This window comes from Prionailurus bengalensis, chromosome B1 (genome assembly GCF_016509475.1).
Source record: "Prionailurus bengalensis isolate Pbe53 chromosome B1, Fcat_Pben_1.1_paternal_pri, whole genome shotgun sequence".
NCBI classification, from domain to species: Eukaryota; Metazoa; Chordata; class Mammalia; order Carnivora; family Felidae; genus Prionailurus; species Prionailurus bengalensis.
Genome location: NC_057344.1, coordinates 21670193 through 21693835, shown reverse-complemented (window position 1 = coordinate 21693835; position 23643 = coordinate 21670193).

The window sequence follows — 23643 nt, the reverse complement described above, 5'->3', positions numbered from 1 at the left end:
AGACATATAGCAGAACTGATCCAAAAGAGAATAGCTCTTCTTCCAAAACAAACCAAGGCTTAAATCAACATATACAAATGTAAATTGAAACAAGCCCACTGAGATAATGGGGAAGATTATGATGAACTAATACTCACCTAGATTGCAATGAAACACCTCTGGTTAGTAAACCACTCGCTCCAGAGACAGTTAGCATTATATTTCAGTTTTAATAAAAGATACACTGGACATATTTCAATGACATCTGTCTCTCTGGATTCTGGAAATAAATCTATTAGCCTTCCTCAAACTTTTTTCCTGAAAACCACAAAAGCTCAAACCATAAGAACTACGGCTTTTCAAAGGAACCGAATGCAATTAGAGAAGCCGCCTTCTACACAGGGAGGCACATGAGAGCCCTCTTTGTCAGAGACTCACTTCCCTAACTACCTGGAGAACAGAGGCTCAGAGAGGGCACACCAAGAAGCGTATCGAAAGAGCCAACTTCGATACTCTCACTTTCTTTTTGAAACTGTGTCCTTTTCCTATTCACCTCAGCAATTGACTTTACCTACTCCCAGCAGTGATCACATTTCTCTTTCCTTTTAAAGTAAGAATCTTCATTTGATAGAATCTACACTTGACTGGATATTTAGCTCAGAGTGGCAAGCAATGAGAGTTTCCAAGGGGTCGTCGGCTGTGGTATTCACATTTAAATTTATTTCTAGAAACTGACTCTTCTCTCAAACCATCCTAAATGTTATTGGAAACTCAGTAATTTTATGGGGAGCCTTGCAGAAACTGAGGAGACCTACCGTTCTGACTCTCCTTTTGTCCCCTGTGCTCTCTTCATAATGGCCGGTACCCTCTAGTAGTTCTGACAAGGTTTTCCCCTAAAATTTTTTAAATTCTTTAAGTGGGTAGTCTGGGAGAACAGTTTTGGGTTTTTTTTGTTTTTGTTTTTGTTTTTCCAATTTGTGTGTGGCTTGCTCTACACTTACCTCAGTTTAGTCCACACATCCCTGTAAAACTTCCATAATGTCCAATATGAGACATTATTCTAAATCTGCGGTTTACGAAGGTAATTCTATGACGATGTGTCCTCTTGACATATCATAGGCTCTTGGAAATTGTAACAGGTGAAGGTCATGGGAAAGGCTTTCAATGGCACGAGCCACCAGTCTGACAAATTCTTACAATTCTCCCTACCGAAAGCCAGCCTTTCAATCTCCATCTTACGAATTTTTAAACCCCAAATATGTGTCCAGGAAATTAGAATGTATCAGTGAATTAAAGTAACAAAAATCTTTGTCCTCAAAAAAGCTTACATTTAAGTGAGTAATAGCAGTTCACGCTTACTGTGAGTGAAGTGCTATTTTTAGTATTATATATATATATATATATATATATATATAAACTCATTTAATCCTTACAACAACCAACATCCTGCTGAGATTGATATAATTAATCTCCCCTCTTAAGAGAAAAGAAACCCAGGACAAAACAAAGTTAAGGGACTCGCCCAGAGTCCTAAGAATGAAGTGTTGGCTTGAACTTTCAAAGGAAAATGAAATGCAAACGTTTACAAAGGAATATAAGAGGTGCTCAATGCTTAGTTCAGCGCGTGATAAAATCTGGTGAAAAAAATTCATCTTCCCTGACTATTAGGGGATGTCTTAGTTCATGTGAGCTGCTATGACAAAATACCACAGGCTGAGTAGCTTATAAACAATAGAAATCTATTTCTCACAGTACCGGAGGCTGGAAATCTGAGATTAGGGTGCCAGTACAGGGGGGTAAGGACCTCTTCTGGGTCTCAGATTTCTTTTGTGCCCTCACATGGCATGTGCTTCAATGTATAAATTTGGGGAAGCCATAAATATTCAGACGACAGCAAATGACTTTTGTTACGTAGCTTCTTTTTACAATCCACACTACAAAAGTTGGTAATATGAGCATGATAATATTTTCTAGATATAAAATGATAAAATCCATATAAAAATTAAATTTTCATTTCTAGAAGAAAAGTGCAATTGATGGTAGCTTTATTACTGAACTATTGTTTTTAATAATAAAAAATCATGTTAGTACTTCCACAGTTCATAACTATATGTACATTATGTCATTTTGTGACTAATGTCTTGCTATAGCCACTTTCTTGCATTTAGATATGCCTCTAGAGTAGCAAAGAGGCTACTTGTATATTATTAATTTATAAGTTTAGCATTGTATATTATTAATTTATAATAATATAAATTATTATAAATAATAATATATTTATTATATTATTATAATATAATATATTAAGCCTTGTATATTATTAATTTATAAGTTTAGCATTTACCTGTAAGTTGCTTTGTAAGCATGGTGAGGATATTGACTACAGTATACAGAAACCAAATATATGCACATTAACTTTCAATGAGAATTGCGCGCAACAAAAATTTATGACTGAGCAAAGGCGCGAAGAAAATTTAATGGAGGAAGAAAGTCTTTTCAACAAATAGTGCTAAGACACTTGGATATCCTCATGCAGAAGGATGGATCTGAACCCTTACCTCACTCCACACACAAAAAGTAACTATCATAAACATAAACGTAAGTACTAACACTTTAAAACCTTAGAAGAAAATGTAGAAGTCAATGTCGGTCACATAGGACTCTGTAATGATGTTTTTGAATACATTAAATACATGAGGAAAAGAAGCATTAACAATTTGGACTTCATCAAAATTCACAACTTTTGTGCTTCACAATACACCAGCAAGAAAGTACAAAGACAAGCCACACACTAAAAACACGTTTGGCATCACATATCCCATAGAGAATTCTATCTAGAATATAGAACGAACTCTTACAACTTCATAATTGAGAAGATACACAACCCAATAAAGTAGCCAAAATATTTGAATAGGTATTTCATCCAAGAAGATATAGGAATAGCCAATATGCACATGAAGAGATGCTCAACATCATTAGCCATTCTATACCACTAAGAATATAAAATGGTGCAGCCACTTATAGAGTATTTCCCTCAACCCAGGGCAGCCCGAGGAATTGCCTTCTCTACATTTTGGATTAGAATCAAAACACTATTTCACTTACAACCTCAGCGAAGAAAAGACAAATATCCCCCCTCCCTTATTCCATGGCCCATGAAAGGCAGCCCTAATTGATCACTGGACTCCTCCCCCAACCAACCTACGCACAGCTTCACAAGTTTTTCAATGGAGAATGTTTACAAACATTTCTACTTGTCATTTCTTGTTATTTTTACTCCTTTTAGAACTCCCGTCAGCAGGAGGGAAGGGGGGAATTTCTTGCCCACACCTTCAAATTGGACTGCAGAAGCCATCATACAAGGGATGTCTTATACAAAAATCATATTCTAAAGTATTGGTTTATTTTTAGTCAAATAGTAGTTCATTTCTTAGTCAAACATGATGTTAGAAACCTTTTAAAAAGTGTGTTGTTTTAAAAGATATAAGGAAATAAATTATAACATTCATAGGTTAACTCCCTACAATAATTCTGGGGGGTAATTATCATTATTATGTTACATTATACTACGCATGTACATATGTATATAATTACTTCATTTTAAGATTATCCAAGGAAAAGAAAGAATATACAGACTTTTAAAAAAGATTTCCTGGTATGAAATCTCACTGCTTTCAACATCTTTATACAGTAAAATTTTTATACAGTAAATAATACTCTTTTGCTGGTGGTGGTAAGCTGGTTCAGCCACATCAGCCTTTGGAGCATCACTACTTTGGCAAGCCATTTCACACCCTTGCTAACAGTTGTGAAAGAAAACTCTTCCTTAATTCCAGTTCCTCACCTCTTGTGTTGAGGTTATACTTATCACCGAACCTCCCACAGGTATCTCACAGGAACATATTTCTTTCATTTCATCCTCAACCGAAATAGAACCCATAGCCTTGAAATCACCTGCTGGGTACTTTGTTTTCAACTGCCTTAAATCTCACACTATACCCTCCATGGCTAAGTACAAAGTCACGTAAGGCAGACCAAATTTCCTGGAATGATTTTAAATGCTGTTGTATTCCACAATATTGTAAGTCAAATCGGCCTAATGCAATATGATACACTGTCAAAGTAATAGAAAGTAAGATAAAAGTCTCATTAAGGATCAAATTTCTATTATCTTACCTACTTGGTGTGTCCTTTTAAGATGCACTTAATACACTTGTATCTGTTGATAGGAGCAACCCCGGATTATAAAAAAAAAAAAAAAGTAGTGATTGTCCCCATTCAAATGATACCTCAGGCACCTGTTCCCCACAGACAGCATAAGCATGAGGTAACAGATCAATTTGAGATCTGGCTGGTTGTGCCCAAATTGCATCTTTCCAGGGCACTGTGTGCCATGGGTTCGCCCCTTTGTAAAATATTCTCTCTACTCAATATGTTTTGGTGGTCTGCCTCCCTCCGGGTCATTAATATCGGCATGACAAAATAAGCAATTAGGCTCGCCTATCTTAGCCTAGTTCTTTTGACAAGAAACAACACTGTGAACTTCTCTGTGTTAACATGAACAGGTGACAAAGGGGGTCAAATACCTAATCACAGCTGCCAATATCAGAGAGTTCCTTGAAACACAGAAATCTAAAAGCCAGCTATTTAGCTCAAGCCCCAGGGAGAGGAGTTAGCTTTTCTAACTCCTCTTTCTGGGCAAGCCACAAGCGCTTTCTCTCTATATAGCTTGGCAGCCCATTAAAGCGCAAAATTCTTTAGTCGGTGAGGCAATAAAGTTGAATAATTGCTGCCCTGAGTCTTTCTCAAAGTCATTGGAAAGATGACCGTTGTAAGATAGGTTTGCTTCTGGTAAACGATCTATATTAAAGAGCAGACTGCAGAACAGCAGGGACTAGCTGGCCACAGTTACCGGCGGAGGCAGCGAGTGGCAAGGGATTGGCTGAAAGAACAGCCGCTGCCTCAGTGACCAGGGCTCTGCTGGACCTCCATAAGCAATATGGTTTGGCTTGCACCGCTGCTGGCCTTTGCTAGCAAATGTCAGGTCGCTACTGCTCTGCGTGGACCCGTGGAACAATTGCTTTTACAGGCAGAGATAACCATCTGGTCACTCAAAACTAAGTAGGGATAACCCTGGGAACACCGGGAGATTGCAAGGCAAAAAAAGATATTAGCCCCACCCTAAAGTCATTTCATATCTAACAGACGAGACGGAAGCACAAATATTTCTAACCCTAGCAGCAGGCACGGAAATGTACAGCTCGTAGCGAGAACTACAGGTGCATTGTCTTATTAGATAAACGCAAACACTGCCGTGTGTCAATTGGGTGATCAGTGTTCAAGAACCTAATCTCTTCCTGCCTCTGTTTTCAATTGCAAAATTAGAGTGCTGCCCTCTAATGCCATTGTGAGAAGTAAAAGAAAGAATTCGCCTCCCCCCAGAAAAGTGAAAAGCTTTGTCCCTGGTACTTGATCAATTTTAGCTTGTTAAATTTTTTCTAATAAGGCATGAACAGCAGAAGCACAAGACCACACAGAGACACTAACGTGGCGCTCTGGAATGGGGTATTAATATAACGGAAATGATGGGCCTGTAGAATGAACACACCATGCCAGCTGTCTGGGAAGGCTTCGAGAAGTAGACATGGTCTGATGGAGAAAAATGGACAAAATTTCTAAGGGGAGCAGAGGGAGGAAAACCTTTTCAAGGAAGAAGGGGAAGTTGTTAATCCGGCAAGTAGGGAATGAAACCATGAAGAGGAAGTTCATCTGGTGAAAGGGCAATGACAACACGTGATCAATGCTAGATCCAGAAGATCTTATTCTGATATTAACTACTGTATTGATGAAATACAGAAATGGAACTGGAAATAATCCAAGCCTCTTCCAGAACTATCTTATGACTGTAAGATATTCTTAACATGAAATTCTTATCACAGTACTTTTGATCAAGAATTCAGGGGGCGCCTGGGTGGCAGTTGGTTAAGCGTCCGACTTCAGCCAGGTCACGATCTCGCGGTCCGTGAGTTCGAGCCCCGCGTCGGCTCTGGGCTGATGGCTCAGAGCCTGGAGCCTGCTTCAGATTCTGTGTCTCCCTCTCTCTCTGCCCCTCCCCCATCATGCTCTGTCTCTCTCTGTCCCAAAAATAAATAATAAAAAAAAAAAACGTTGAAAAAGAATTCAGAAAGGCTCGTTAAATAGGTTAAAACTGCATCATTTTAAAAGCCTGCTTCGATTTGCTCTTGCATAATAGCTCACTTAATTCCATGACTTTTATACCACTGCTGAAGTCAAACAGTTCAGAATTCCATTTAACCTCTCTGCTCTTCTCTAACTCTCACATTCCATCGGTCACGTCCTTCTGACTATGTCCATAAATTCTAATACAAAACTTGGTTTCTTCCTACCCAAAGGATGACCTTCTTCTAACTTCTAATTCAATTCAGATTTTATTTATTAATGCTTGTAGAGGATTCAAGTTCCAAGTGTGAAGGACCACAACACTACCAGATAATCCCCCAAGATGAGGAATAGAGTGAAAAAATTAAAAAAGAGAGAAAATGTACCCCAGGAACCTGACAGATAATATCAGACAGTCCAACATAACACAAAAGCCTGAATCCCAGGTGTTTTTTTTTCTTTTTACACAAAATTTTACAATAGACAAAACCGCTCTTTTCTAGAGTAGATTAATGGCTGTATTAGCCAGGTTTCAGAGGTGGACAACAAGAGCAAAGGGGCAGAAGGAAAGATTTGGGGGAGAGGGACCTGGGTTAGATCTAGGCTGTGGTCTGCTTACACGACTATATATAATTACTAACATTCATTAAACTGTACATGTACAATGAGTGATCATCATTGTAGGTAATGAATATCTTAATTTAAAATAACTGTTAAGAAGACTCGCCGAGGGATCAATCCCTAGACTTGGGATTTAGCATCAGGGATACAAAAGTGAGTAAAATACCACACCACCCCTTCAAGATCACAACGGAGACAAGGATGTCAACATACAAACATCACAGTTACAGGATCGTGCAGAGGGGTCACTGGTGACAAGGAACAAGAGAGCCACAAATTCATCTTACAACCTTTCCCAAAATGCATGTGAGAACCCAAACTAGAGATGTAGAGTAGATTCTGGTAAATGAAACAAATATGCATGGCAATGGACTACAGTCGCAAGTTTATTAATGGAAAGTAGCAGGATAGCACAAACTTACTCCTGGCAATTCAAGGAAGGTGTACGAGATGGAGGCCATCCTGTGGCAGCAGATTGGGATGGGTACATTGCGTAGAGTGGGCGATGGAGGGATAGAATTCAGATGTGTTTACTTGAGAATTAGTGAAAGCATGAGATGTTGGGTGGTCGCTGCTCTCTGTTTTCAATCAACTGCTGATCCGAAAATATTCTCCGAACCACAATGTCTCAATTTTGACTTTAAATTAAAATCGAAGAAGTAGCATTTTTAACATACCAGACCAAGATTTTCATGAAATTCACCAATCTCCATTTAAGAGTCTGTCTGGGTCAGCTATTAAATGTTGGGAAACAATTCTTCATGAGTATTTTCACATTTCTGGACAATCTGAGCTTTCTGAGCAAAGGGCGTTGGTTAAAGGGTGATTGAGAACAAAAATGCCAGAAACTAGAGACAATATATTGCTGCAGAGAGATTTAGAGCTATCTCCCCTGGAGCCATTTGCTTATATTGCAGGGAGTCTGGAGACCTTTTCCTCCACCTCCCTAGAGAAGAGTTGTATACACTGCAGAGTAAAGATTTCCTTCTCCCTTCTTGCAGAGGCCAGGATGGGTTGGGATGACAGTCTATCTGCATGAGCTCGGAGTCTCAGAATTTCAGAGTTCCTCTCCGGGGATATAATCCTACTTTACTACAGGGTAACGTCAGGCGTTCACCATGATGCCCCACAGAGGTGGGTGCTCTGGAAACCAGTGCTAAGATAATAAATAAACTAATAAATGATCTGTTTTCTCATCCAGAGTCTTCATATTGCCTGCCAGAATATGAATATATATGTTTTTATGTATAATGCATATTTGTATATTATAAAAATATAATAAATATGTGTACGATAAATATATGCATATTAATATTTTTAAAACGTGTTAAAGGTGTTCTTTGCCTGTTGTAATTCAATCTCCCTACACCTCTCTTACACCTTTTCCCCAGGACATTTTACGTATCAACATTACAGTTTCAGAGCAAGGCTTGTAGTCACTGAAACCAATCATTGGATTTATTTGTCTTGTAGGTTGGTTTAGGAATACTGACCTTAAATCGTCAGCACATCTCTCTGAAAGCAGAGACAGGTTCAGGAATGAGTAAACGACCCAATGAAGACGAATGATGTAAAGAGAGTTTTGCTGGGGAATTATGAAAACTCACGTTTCTTTTAAGAAAGCCACAGAAAGATACGCACTCTCTCCTACTTGGCTACTTTTGGTAATCCTACAGCTTAAAGGGGGACCAGCATTAGTATGAAGTAGAAACCACTGAAGGGAATTCAAGTAACCAGGAAAAACCTGAGTCTTTGATGACTTAAGCATCAACCAACTGCAAAGGCTGTCCTAATTCTGAACTTCCTATTTTGTGAGCCAGTTAATTTCATTATTGTGTTAACTCACCTGATTTGAGTATTATGTTACAAGCAACCGAATGCATTCTTTTTTTAATGTGTATTTATTTATTTTTAGACAAAGAGAGAGTGGGAGATGGGCAGAGAGAGAGAGAGAATCCCAAGCAGGCTTCACACTGCCAGTGCAGGGCCCGATGCACGACTAGAATTCACGGACCATGAGATGATGATCTGGGCCAAAATCAAGAGTCAGCCGCTTAACCAACGGAGCCACCCAGGCACCCGGACCTGAATGCATTCTGACACATAATTAATAAAATATCTATGGACAATTAATTCTGAGGATCTCTTTTGCTAAAACAGGTTGTGTACGATGCAAATTTTCCTGTAAGGTTAATCTTATCTAAAGAAGAATATAATTATACTAAATAAAGAAAAAGTATAATTGAGAAGGAAAATGATTTTAATGAATAAGTGAAAAGATTACAACAAATACATTGATAAGTAAATAAATAAAATATATACATATACACATATTATTGGTTACCCAGCAAACAACTGCCAAAAAGAAAGTTGTCTTTTCTTCCTTAAGGAAGGAAATTTATGCAGCACCTGGGTGGCTCAGTCGGCTAAGCGTCCAACTTTGGCTCAGGTCATGACCTCACAGTTCATGGATTCAAGCCCCGCGTTGGGCTCTGTGCTGACAGCTCAGAGCCTGGAGCCTGTTTGGATTCTGTATCTCCCTCACTCTCTGCCCCTCCCCGACTTGTGCTCTCTTTCTGTCTCTCAAAAATGAATAAACATTAAAAAAAATTTTTTTAAGACAGATTTATATACATGTAATTTATATATATCAGTAAATTTAGATATTGGAAAAATTGTGAAGTGTTTTATGAGAAGAGAAAGGGAAGTTAATCAAAGTTAGAGCATTAAAAACATATTTAACTAATTGTAACTAAAACAATAAAGTCAAAAAAATCAAAGCAATGGAAGAACATTATGCCCCAGTAGAAAAACCTAGTATATATGAAAATTACTATGAGCTTAAAAGACAAAATATACAAATAATGGGTAGAATATTCATTCAGTCAGTCAATAATTGTTATATACCAGTAATGTTCCAAAAGCTGGTGATTACTGGGGAACAAATTATACAAGAATCCCTTCTTTTATTGCGTTTCATTTACCGTTTATTACTTGAGGAGCATATTGGTTATTTGCAAAACAACTCATTTTGAAAATCACCTTATATTGGGGCGCCTGGGTGGCACAGTCGGTTAAGCGTCCGACTTCAGCCAGGTCACGATCTCGCGGTCTGTGGGTTCGAGCCCCGCGTCGGGCTCTGGGCTGATGGCTCAGAGCCTGGAGCCTGTTTCCGATTCTGTGTCTCCCTCTCTCTCTGCCCCTCCCCCGTTCATGCTCTGTCTCTCTCTGTCCCAAAAATAAATAAAAAAACCTTTAAAAAAAAAAAAAAGAAAATCACCTTATAGATATTGCCAAAATAAAACATGGGATAAGAGGCCAAAAGTTATCCTTAAATGAGACACTCAATTATATTTGAATATATAATATTAGGATAATGACAAAACTGGATATTAACTGATATTAAGAAATTATTCACAGGGCACCTGGATGGCTCAGTCAATTAAGCGTCTGACTTCAGCTCACATCATGATCTCACGTTTGTGAGTTGGAGTCCCATGTCAGGCTTTGCACTGACTGCCTAGAGCCTGGAGCCTGCCTCAGTTCTATGTCTCCCTCTCTCTCTCTGTTCCCCACCCCCACTCACATTCTGTCTCTCTCTCTCTCTCTCAAAAATAAACATTAAAAAATTTTTAAGAATAAATTATAAAGGAAATTATTCACTATTAGTACATTGAAAGGCATTGGGATTCTTTAAAAAGTCAAGATTTTATCTTTAATAAATATATGTTGAATATTTATAGACAAAATATATGATAGAGGGAATATAATTCAAAATTACCCAGTTGAGGAGAGACAAGATGCAGAGGAAGGATACATAAAATAAGACTGGTCAAGAGTTGATCATTGTTGAAGCCGAGTTGTGAGTGTATGGGGTTCATTGTACTATTTCTTCAGTTTCCATAATAAGAAATTTTTAAAGGCAAACTATACCATATTAATTAACCAAATTTCATAGCTTGAGCTATCAGGTATAAGGCAAAATAAAAACCAAACAATAAAGGTTCAGTGTAAATCAACATGGAAAAAATTTGGATAAAGTGATATCCAACATGACGTCACTTATCAGAAAATAAAAAGTGTGTTTAGCTACCACAATTTTCATTTCTATATCAAATACAGTATTTTCTTATCCAAAAGGATTATCATCTCCTTTTCCCCAAGTACTTTGCAGTATATCTCAATCAACAGGAGCGTTTCAATCATGAATTCTGCTACGATGTTAGGAAACTTGAAAATGGGTTAATATAGTCTAGACTGAACAGAGATGTTCTTGTATCTCAGTAACTAATAACTGCAATGAAATAATTTAGTCTTATTGACTAAATTGTCTTCCTTGAGCCTCTTGAAAATGAATAACTTTTTTGATAGCCCTATTGTCTAATTATTCAAGGTCAAATTTTTAGTCATCTTTAAATTCTGTTTCTAGCCCTTCAAGCCCAGTTTGAAAGTTTTATGACTCTACCCTAAAAAGACTTTCACACAATCTGTTTCTATCAACAATGTCAGAAGCTTAATGCAGCCCTCCTTGATATTTGTAAAGCCTCTTTTCCTTTCAATATCATTACATACTTCCCCTGGATGACTGATCCTAAGGCACAGATTAAATCATATTACTCTTTGATCCAAATTTAGATATGCTTTCCTATTACCTTTCCAAGGGAAGTGTAATAAACAGAGGAAGAAAAATAGGAATAGCATGAGAAAACATGAATTTGAATCCTGACTACATAATATACTCACTGTACTTTGGGAGAAGACAAGTGATAATTCAAAGAAAATAATATAAATGAAAATGTCCTGTGTATCTTTAAACTGATGGTGAACCAACATGATATTGATTATATATGTATATAAAAATAATGCATCAGCTTACTATGTGTCAGATGCTGTTCTAGGTACTGGGTATATATGTCCATGAAAAAAACAAAAATCCCTGCCATTGTGGGCTTTATATTTTAGCGGAGAGAGAGAGAGAGAGACAGTAACATGAGAAGCAAAATAAATAGCAAACATGGTAAATCATACATTATCAGATGCATTAGAAGGTAGTAAATCGTATGGAGAAGTATAGCAAGGTCAAAGGATTTCGGAGTGCCATGGTCAAGGCAGGACTTCCTGAGAAGGTGACTCATGAGCACAGGTTAAGGGAAATAGGGAAGGCCCCTGGAGAAATGTGTTAGGGGAGAGAAGGCAGATATAAGGTCACAGAGCGCTGATGCAATAGATACAGCTTAGGACCAAACACAGAGCCATGTGAGCCATTTACTCTGGGGGAAATGCAGAACCACTGGAGGTTCATGAGTAGGTGTGACCTGTTCTGTCATACATTTTTGAAAGACCACTATGTTGGCTTTATTGAAAATCAACTCTAATGGGTCAAGGCTGAACGCAGGGGTTTAAGTTAGGAGGCCACTGCAGTCACCCAATGGGAAGATGATGATAGCTTGCCACAAAATGGCGGGAAGTAGAAAATGAAGCCTAAAAGTTTTCCTCAAAGATTTATGTGGGGAACGAGAAAAGGTGAGGCTGAGTAATTGGACGATGGATTTGCCATCAACTGAGATGAGTACATTTGCAGGGACTGCAGATCGGGAGTCCAATATTGGGCTGTTAAATTGGAGATTCCTAGAAGACACTGAAATGGAAATGCATTTCTCTCCCAAATGATAAAACAGTGACCAGTATCATACTAGGCATCTTATATGCATCATTCTATTTGAGGCGATTCTCACAACACTTTTATTCATAATTTTTACCCAGATGTTAATTAACTTGCACGAGATCACTGAACTAATAGAAGGAAAATCTGGAATTTGGACCCATTCTTCTTTCTGCCCCAAATCTGTGCCCTACCCTCTAGTCCACACAGCCTTATTACTAATAAATGTGAAAATGATATCAGAGTGTCATGTTTCTTAGAACTTATTACCTGAGCAAAAATTCTCCAGCTATTAAAATAGGACAGTAGCTAAATTGGAGTGAATTGCAGAAAAGTACCTGAACACCAAACAGAAGAACAACTTTGCAAAATTCGCCACACGATGCCCCAAAGGTACAACAGGAAATCAAAATTTGGCATCACGCCAGCCTTAGAGCTTTCATCATTTTAATCTGCAAAGACTATTATTCCAACTTTAAGTAGCTTATGTGATTTACCCTTCGTAGGTCAGACCAAAAAGTCAGTAGTAATTTGGAGAAAGACCCTACCATTGTGCTCAAAGACATTTTATATTGGCAGGAAGTAACCGTTTATGCAATTATTTAGTGTAATCCTTACATTCCTATTGGTATAAGCTGGAGAAGAGAAAAATGTATATATGATGATCATGTTCCTTAGTGTGAAAGTGGACAAAATGCCGTCCCCAATGCTTCTTTCTGCTGAAATGTAATCAAGCCACTGAAGGACCTACAACTAAGAGAAAATGAAAAATACTTTTCTTACAATGAACCAAGAAGCTTGAAATAGGGACATTTTTTCATTACTTTTCCACTTTATTTCTCTAGCACTTTACTTCTCCTTAAAATAGTGTACACTTATACAACTAAACAAAGGCACCACTGCATTCCTTTAAAGAAATTAGAAATTAGAGTGATAATCCTAAATTCAGCATTGCTGTCCCTATTTTATTAACCATTGTAATGACCACTAATTGTTTCTCTCTTCCTAATTAAACTGGCCTGCAAATAAAAAGTGTTAGCTCTTGAATGGAAATAAAAAGAAAAGGCATACTGTTTCTTCTATATTCTATTTCTAGCTTAATACTTCTCTAAGTAGCTAAGTCATTAAAAAAATCAGAAGGACTTTGTTAATATAAGCAAAGATTAGAAATTTTAAGGCCCACGTGTATAATATAATTTACATTACACTTGAATAGTACTTTTTTTTTATCTTAGTGCTTATATCATATATATCCAAAATACTAAAAAAATTATAGTTTTTAAGGCATCAATCCACTTTATACAGTCCAGGGGAAAGACTGAGTACAGATGACAAGTGATTCTTAACCCTGGACACACTGGGTGTGTTAGTCAGGGCTCTCCAGAGAAACAGAAGCATTAGGAAATATATATGGAGAGAGAGAAAAGAGAGAGAGATGGGAGGGAGGAATGGGAGGTAGAAAGAGATTTATTTTAAGGAATCGAGTCATTCTATTATGGGAACTGGCAAGTCTGAAATTTGCAGGATAGTTGGTCAAGCTGGAGACTCTGGGAAGAGGTGACATTGCATCTGGAGTCCAAAGGCCAACTGCTGGCAAAATTTCCTCTTCCTCAAGGGACCAGGGTCTTTTCTTTTAGGGTCTTCAACTGATTGGATGAGGCCCACCCACATTAGGGAGGGTAGTCCTTCTTTACTCAAAGTTTACTGACTTAAATGTTAATATCATCTTTAAAAGAGCTTCACATGGCACAAAAACAGACACATAGACCAATGGAATAGAATAGAAACCCCAGAACTAGACCCACAAACGTATGGCCAACTCATCTTTGACAAAGCAGGAAAGAACATCCAATGGAAAAAAGACAGTCTCTTTAACAAATGGTGCTGGGAGAACTGGACAGCAACATGCAGAAGGTGGAAACTAGACCACTTTCTCACACCATTCACAAAAATAAACTCAAAATGGATAAAGGACCTGAATGTGAGACAGGAAACCATCAAAACCTTAGAGGAGAAAGCAGGAAAAGACCTCTCTGACCTCAGCCGTAGCAATCTCTTACTCGACACATCCCCAAAGGCAAGGGAATTAAAAGCAAAAGTGAATTACTGGGACCTTATGAAGATAAAAAGCTTCTGCACAGCAAAGGAAACAACCAACAAAACTAAAAGGCAACCAACGGAATGGGAAAAGATATTTGCAAATGACATATCGGACAAAGGGCTAGTATCCAAAATCTATAAAGAGCTCACCAAACTCCACACCCGAAAAACAAATAACCCAGTGAAGAAATGGGAAGAAAACATGAATAGACACTTCTCTAAAGAAGACATCCGGATGGCCAACAGGCACATGAAAAGATGTTCAGCGTCGCTCCTTATCAGGGAAATACAAATCAAAACCACACTCAGGTATCACCTCACGCCAGTCAGAGTGGCCAAAATGAACAAATCAGGAGACTATAGATGCTGGAGAGGATGTGGAGAAACGGGAACCCTCTTGCACTGTTGGTGGGAATGCAAATTGGTGCAGCCGCTCTGGAAAGCAGTGTGGAGGTTCCTCAGAAAATTAAAAATAGACCTACCCTATGACCCAGCAATAGCACTGCTAGGAATTTATCCAAGGGATACAGGAGTACTGATGCATAGGGCCACTTGTACCCCAATGTTCATAGCAGCACTCTCAATAATAGCCAAATTATGGAAAGAGCCTAAATGTCCATCAACGGATGAATGGATAAAGAAATTGTGGTTTATATACACAATGGAGTACTACGTGGCAATGAGAAAAAATGAAATATGGCCTTTTGTAGCAACGTGGATGGAACTGGAGAGTGTGATGCTAAGTGAAATAAGCCATACAGAGAAAGACAGATACCATATGGTTTCACTCTTATGTGGATCCTGAGAAACTTAACAGGAACCCATGGGGGAGGGGAAGAAAAAAAAAAAAAGAGGTTAGAGTGGGAGACAGCCAAAGCATAAGAGACTTAAAAACTGAGAACAAACTGAGGGTTGATGGGGGGTGGGAGGGAGGAGAGGGTGGGTGATGGGTATTGAGGAGGGCACCTTTTGGGATGAGCACTGGGTGTTGTATGGAAACCAATTTGTCAATAAATTTCATATATAAAAAAAATAAAAAAATAAAAAATAAAAAAATAAAAGAGCTTCACAGGGACATCCAGGCTGGTGTTTGACCAAATAGCTGGGTACCATTGCCTAGCTAAGTTGGTATATAAAATTAACCATCACAGGAGATTTGGAAGACTTCAAGATACAACAGAAATTATGTAGATGGCACATGAGTGCCATGAAGAAGAGTAGGCCCTTTGGTTAGATGCACCAGTGAACAACAAAAAAACTAATGACTTTCATCCCTGTTAACAATTTACATGGTATTAACTAGACCAGTAGATCTTAAAGTGTGGCACCATCACGGGACCTTGTCTTGGGCCCCATCGCAGACCTACTGAATCTGAAACGTGAGTGTAACCCCAGCAATCTAGGTTTTAACAAGCCCAGTGGGTAATTCTGATGCTAGAGTCTAAGAGCCAGTGAATGAGACCATTGCTTGCCTCGCTACAGAATTCACACATTTCTATTCTTAGTTTATTTTTAGTTTATTTTTAGTTTATTTTTAGTTTTATTTTTAAGTTTATTTTTAGTTTATTTTTAAATTGCTATTGGTGCCTACACAGTGTCTTCTTGTTCACCAACAATCATTCACGGAGTGCCTACTACGTGCCAGGCTCTGTGCAGAGCTTTTTCTGTGGTAACAAGGTACGGCAAAGAGAGGGGAGGATCTGGGCCACTTTGTATGAGATTCTATCTGCCATGTTAAGGTTTGTTGCTTGGTCTGTTTAGATGCTGACGACTTACCAACTTTTTAAAAACAGAAGTTCAATCGTCAAAAAATAATTCTAATAGCATCATGAGGAAGTAGGGCAACTGAGAAGTGATAGAAATGCCCGTTGGAAGAGTTGGGAAGGAAATAGAATCATCCAGACGAGAAAGTAGAGAGGAACCAAGGAGAGCATGATGATGGTAGAAATACACTTAGTGGAATCAAAGCACTGAATGGGGAAGGGGCATGAAGAAGAGAACACAGAAGACACTAAGGTTCGTCTCAGAAGCCTGGTCATGTGGATGTACACAGGCATATGCACATACGATGTAAATCAGAGATGAAAGATAAATACCTCTGTATAAGTAATAGATTGGGGGTCTTTTGGTATAAAGAGAGTGAAGTCATGGGAGCACATAAAACTGTACAGTTTACAGTATGTAAACCATGACTTTCAACCAGCCTGAATAGTAGAGAGGGGAGAGAGGCCACGATTTTCATCAGTAACATATTTGTCCAAGCATACTCACATACCTGATGCACACCAAAACAGGCAAGTTTCCCAAGGTCTGGGCCGAGGAGATGTACAGACATCGTGTCGCCGCATTGCAGAGTGCACAGGTTAAAAGAGGTAAATTCCTGCAATAAAAATAAGAAAACAAGGAATATCAAGGCAGAATCATATAGAAGAACAACGACTCCAGCAGAGGAAAAGCAAGCAATAAAGAAGGCTAATTTTCTCTTTAGCTTAGTTTTATTAGGACACTAATAGTTTCCATTTTTCCAGCAGCTATACAATCTACAAAAATTGTTTTCCCTGGAAGAACAATATTGAAAAGAAATGAGCCTCTGGTAACAAGAAGAAGAAGAAGAAGAAGAAGAAGAAGAAGGAGGAAGAGGAGAAGAAGAAGAGAAAGAAAGAAAGAAAGAAAGAAAGAAAGAAAGAAAGAAAGAAAGAAAGAAAGAAAGAGAAAGAAAGGAAGGAAGGAAGGAAGGAAGGAAGGAAGGAAGGAAGGAAGGAAGGAGTATTTGTCTAGTGATCAGGGGCATCCTCTGAGAACTATTTCAGCAAACATTTACATCTGTACGGACATACGGAATGATTCAAACACACCAGGGACAAATACATGCTCTTACTGTTAAGATGAGTCATTTGTATTTCATCATAAAGAATGAACTGCTTTGCTAACAGCTAAAGCAGTGGCAAAGAAATGAAGAAAGAGGTTTGTGAAGAGAATAAGAAACGCTACTGAAGCCCAAAATTTCTCAGATGTTGGTCAATGAATTTTTAAAAGTAAACTGAAAAAAGACACATTGGTTCTAACTGTACCATGATCAGGGCACATATGGTTGGACATTCTGAGAATGGAGGAGAATAAGAAAATTTGGGCTATTCTGAAAAATTATGCCTGGTAAATTCTACAGCCCACTGTGTAAGTTGAGGGAAACAATAGCTCTGGAACACAGATGAGTTGGCTGATTTTAAAACAGAAGGTGATGAAGACAAAAGCCAGGTTTTGGAAAACACAACCAGGTTGGAGGAAATATAATGTAACAATGCCCAAATAACATTATCAAAAGCAGCAGTAAATAATTAAGTTCTCAACTAAAAAAAATTTTTTTTCAAAAAGATCTTCAGAAATCAATTTTCAATTCAAATTCCTTTTTGATTATTTCAACATTTTTATTTCAATTTAACAAAAATCTTATGAAAAGTAAAGAAAAAGGGAGTATTTTTAAAGAGACAAGTATGTTTTTCTTCTTCCTGATGTTCTACAAGATCATTTTTATCAGGCCCATTTTATATGGACCCAGGTGTATATATATATATATATATATATATATATATATATATATATACCTATATCATATATCTTTATGTAGTTATATAGATATATATACTCTATGTACCTAGATCAATAGATTAGAAAGATAGAGACAGAGAGAGAGAGAGAGAGAGAGAGATGCACATATATTCAGGTGCCAAATTATAACAAAAGCAACATACAGATACACATTTCAGGTACTAGTTATTGAATGTTGGACCAATGTTCTGACCTGACACAGATGAGAAAATACTGAATAAAAGCTTAGATCTATGCAAAACGTTAAGTTTGTAATTATACTGTGATAAAAATAATTGTAATCACTCAGTGATTTAAGTGACTAACAGTGTTTATGATCAAAGTATTTAAAATAAGTCATTTTGTTTTATAGCTATTCTCAGTATCTAAACCAGTGACATAAATATTATAGGAGATCAGAGGTAATTGTGGGAAAGAAGAAAATTATCTTCAAGCTTATAGAAGCATCTACTGGCAAAAACTGATAGACGCAATTCTTAACTATTTATTGAAACAAGAACCTCTCTATGACATGTCTTTACTAAGTCACTAAGATTCAGGCTATAAATTTAGGTGTTTTGTAAAATGTTTTTACTTTATTAAGTTTTTTATATAGACTTTCCTTCCTCCAGAGTTCTCAGTAAGGTTTTACAATTAATCATTTTGCAAACATACAACATTATCCTGTTTTCAGTCTTGACATAGAGTATACGGTACCATAAATATCATTATTTCTATTCGAATTTATGATTATTCAAACATTTATGTCAGAGACACAAAAAATGGAATGAAAAAAATGTGATCAGTGTGGACTTCTTATGCATGAAATATTCTGCATTAAATCATTCTAACATGGGGTGACCTACATAGCAGCCAAGAACTCTTTGAGCTATTAAAAAAAGTTTTTTCTTTCAATAATTGCTCAAGAATTTGGAGTTCTACATTTAAGTAACCTTCCAAACAGAATTTTTTTCTTGGTTCAATGGGAATACAAGCATAATCTTAGAAGGCTACAAGAAAAATATATTTACATAAAGGGAAAGGAATACGCTCAGTAACAAGATCAATATTTAGAATTAAACTACAATGTAATGAAATGAGAATTGTCTTAGTATTTATTTACATCCTCAACAGCACAAAACCTTCCTGGTTTTCTTTGGTCTTGCAGTCAGGGAAAAAAAAACCCTATTATTTTTATATTGCATTTTTTAATAAAGAAATATTCCAAAATGTAAGCTGTTCAAAATATACAGCAGTACTTACATAAAAATCGTTATTGTTTCTACTGTAAAATCCACCTAATACAAATTATTTTCTACATTTTCTGAACCAAGTCTCTCATAAGAAGCAAAGATCTAGGATTACCATTCAACATGGATGGATATGTTTTGAAAGAGGCTAATCTTACTTGAGTCAAATTAAATAGGGTCAGACATGAAAGTCCACATGAATAGTCCATTTCCTGTTCCGTCTCAGCAAAGGAGCAGCCTAGAGAGGCTCTGAGTCTGCAGCTGTCATGCTCCCCAGCCCTTGCCTGATGAAGGAGTCTTTTGTTCCACTGATAAGTGATACATTGTGCGCTGCTCAGGTGCCCAGAACAAAAAGTGTAGGGCACACAATGGGCCTCTCTCCAGTCAGTTTTAAGAAGATGAAGAATAAAAGTAAAACTAGCTTTACCTGAGATGTGTTTCTTTCAGTGAAACTTGCCTTGCCCATTCTAAAGGAAAATATCATTTTGTCTGTTTTTAAAAGCTTACTCTATAGTTTGCTCCTCCCCCGCAGCCCCCCACTCCCCCCGCTTCTGGGACAAAAGCAACGGGAACAGAAGGTCTTTTTTATTAAAATGCTTAAGTTGGGTGAATTGCTGGGTTTTGGAAGGGGCTTGCTGGAATGACTCTATCTCAGATAAATTGCCCCAATGTGTCTAAAAACAACCAGCCATTTAAATAATCATTGATTTTATTTAGTTCTCGGTGTAGAAAGATTATTAAATCTCTTCTATAGGTTCTTAAACTTGCCTAAAACATTTTACTTTTATTCAACGTATTTCTAAGTATAAAAAAAGTATAATGTAAATAAATAAGCCATTTAATAAATATGGATAAAATACATAAATAATTTATAATAAATAAAAATCTCCAAAAATAATTTAAAAATCTGTGTAGGACTGGGGCACGTGGGTGGCTCACTCAGTTAAGCGTCCAGCTCTTGATTTCAGCTCAGGTCATGATCTCACAGTCGGGGAGAGTGATCCCCGCATTGGGCTCTGCCCTGTCAGGGCAGAGCCTGCTTTGGATTCTCTCTCTCCCTCTTTCTCTGCCCCTCCCCCGTTTGCACGCACGCATACACTCTTTCCCTGTCTCTCTCAGATAAGTAAATAGACTTTAAAAAATCAGTGAAAGATATATAATTTAATGAAATTATGTCTTATACTTCAAGAAAATGTTGGTATTTTTCCAGAGATATTCTCCAGCCACAGTGTGAAACGTATTGGGGAGTAGTGGGAGAGGGAATCACCTCCTTTTCCAGTCTCCTATAAATAGATGAAAAAGTCCCAACAAGCGTATTTTGCGTGACCCAAATGGAATGTGCCGCTATAAGCCACACTGATCATCTATGGCTTGACAAGTATACTTCATCAAGAAAAAAACTGCACTGCATCACTGAGGGTTATGGAAACAATCGCATGGGTTAACGCTGTTTAGATGTCAGTATCTGAGCTTTTCTCATCCACCTTCCATATCAAGTTATTGCATTTTTGGATTGACAACTCCATGATTATTGCAATCACTAAGATCAACAAAGTTTTTCACATAGCATTTCCATGCTGTGTATGCAAAGTATTTTTTGGATAAGGAATAATGGGTCTCTAACATGTGACTTAATATGATGCATTCGAATGGTTCTTTAGCCTTTAGGTGCACCATTTACATTGTTTACTGTGTTACAAAATTAATTAAGAGTGCACATGCATTTTAAACACAGCATAAATGTGCATAAAATGTACACTGTATATGTGGGTAATTGTTAGGCAGGATTATGTTTTGTCTGTCTATTTTGTTAGCCTACAAATATCAAGAGCCTGGAACAAGGACTGGTAATCGTGGTGCACAGTTTGCTTCATTAATTAAATAATGAATTGTCAATGAGATGGTAAATACAAATCTTGAAGTTACAAAGAAACTTCCATACCTTCTGCTTAGTGAAATCCTGAATATTTTTGTATTGACTCTATTTATTACTGTATTCTAAATTTTACCCAAGGTAAATTAAATATTGCTCATTTCTTTTGCATTTGATTGCAAGTTTTACAGTAAATTAGGCACATCACAACTGGTATTATATTTGTCTTCTAGAATCCATCCTTCTAGAGAGCCAGATAATTAAAGAAATTAGAATTCTAAAATGTTCACCACTTCTATTTCTTCTTAAGATTGTAAATAATGAATATATCAGCATATCAACCTATGAAATGAATACAGACCTTATTCATTTTTGACAGCATTGAAAATGTCAAAATCAAAAAAGCCTCAAACTTACTCAATGTTGCTTTAAGTTTGGGCAACAGAGTAAGAAAGGAAAAAAGAAAAGTAGTAGTTCATATGTTTACTGTCTCATTTTACTAGGACCATCGAGGTCAAATGCTTGTCAATGTCTTAAATTCAGATAACAACAAGTTGGGATTTTCTTCAGCAAGTTTATTTCTTTTGGTAATCCAAAGGCCAAAAGCTGCCCACTATGGTCATTTGGAAGCTCTTAAGTGACCCTGGATGAACCATTTCTTTCACATCTTTTTCTCAAGTCACGTACGTGGTAAAAGAAAGCCTACTGCAAGTTAAATCCTGCTGGAACAAGAGTAAAATCCAAAATCGATATCAAAGATTTTATTTGAAGTTCATCTTTTGAAATAAAAATTCTCCATTCCAAACATCCCAGCTAGCTCTCCATTCAATCTTAGGAATAGAACAGAAAATCTTAGGGTAGAATAGAAAGCAAATGCAGAATTTAATAGTGATCTTGTACGTTTTAATAAGATACATGCATGTGTATGAGGAGAGACTAAGGGAAAGAACAGAGTTCAATCAACTTTTACAAAAAGCATTGTTTATTTTTCACTCCTGCAATGATATGCCTCATTTTAAAAAATCCGTAACTCAGAGGCTAAAAAACTTCACACTACTAAATAAAGAAGTTAAGTTTTCAAGCATCTTTGAGAATTTTGTCACCAGCTTGAATCACCTTGTGTTTCTTCGTTCTAACTACATTTGCTTCCATCATCTTGGAATCACAGAGACATTGCTCTATGGTGCTTAGTTTTTATGTCCAAATATGTAGGAAACCAAACCATCCCAACCCACGTTGTTCAGATGGGAAAGGTAACCCATCCAAACATGAAAAGCAGACTCAAGAGAAGTCTTGAGTCTTTCCTCAAGACACTGGACTGTAAAATCTGAAAACCGACAAACCGGTAGGTCCTAAGTAACTATTGAATGTCTCTATATTTCAGTTTCCTTTTCTGTAAAGTACATGCCAAAAAACTCCTGGTTTTAAGGATTACATGAGATGCAACATGAAAGTAGGCTTTGTAAACTTGTAAAAAAAATTGTAAATATTTAAGAAGAGTTTATTTTTAATGACAGTGCTTCCATGGGGATAGCATCTGTTCCAATATTGAGTTCTGGCTAGTTTTATTTACAGATAACTCACATTTTTATAATACATTGGATATTTCATAATTTCTTTCTCCCCACCAAGAGGACTGGGGTAAATATATTTAAGCCAAAATGTGACTTTTGCTTAAGAATTATTTTCTTGGTAGCGGCTCACTCAATGAGGACATTTATGTTAATGATGAATTGGTAATTTTTTACATATTCAACCAAGCAGTCAATCAATCGATAAAAATGGGGTCCCTACTGGAAATAACAAGTCCTGGCCCTAAAGCCTAGAAGTGACAAAGTAACGTCAGTGAAAGAGTGGAAGAGAAAAGGGTAACAGACAGCAGAGCACTATGGGGGAAAGTAGATTTATATAGGTACCACTGATTATACCAATGAGTAGAAATCATATTGAACGAGTTTTTGAAAGAGCAGCCTTAGAACAGGAGTCCAAGTAAAGCCACCAACACTGGAGTGCTTGTTTGCAGTTTAAGCTCTAAAGTTCCCATTACGAGCCTAACCCACAAGTGCTGGAAAGATCTCACACTTTGATCCGGCTTGATGTTTGTTAGCCAATAAGTATACACCGAGGGCTGGATTCTGTCCTAAGAGGTGGAGATAGTTTTAGACGAAACAGACACAGCCCTTTCCTCTGTGGCTGATGGTATAGCTGAGAAGCCAGATAATCGACAATTTCAAAATAATTAAATCACTGAAACTGTGAAAAGTGCTGGAAGAATATACAACATGCTCTGGAAGTATGTACCATAAAGAACTTGTCAGATTTCAACATTCGTGTTTTTATTTGACAGCATGCAGACTGCTTTGTGTTCAGAAAAATTAAGTACCAAAATAGAA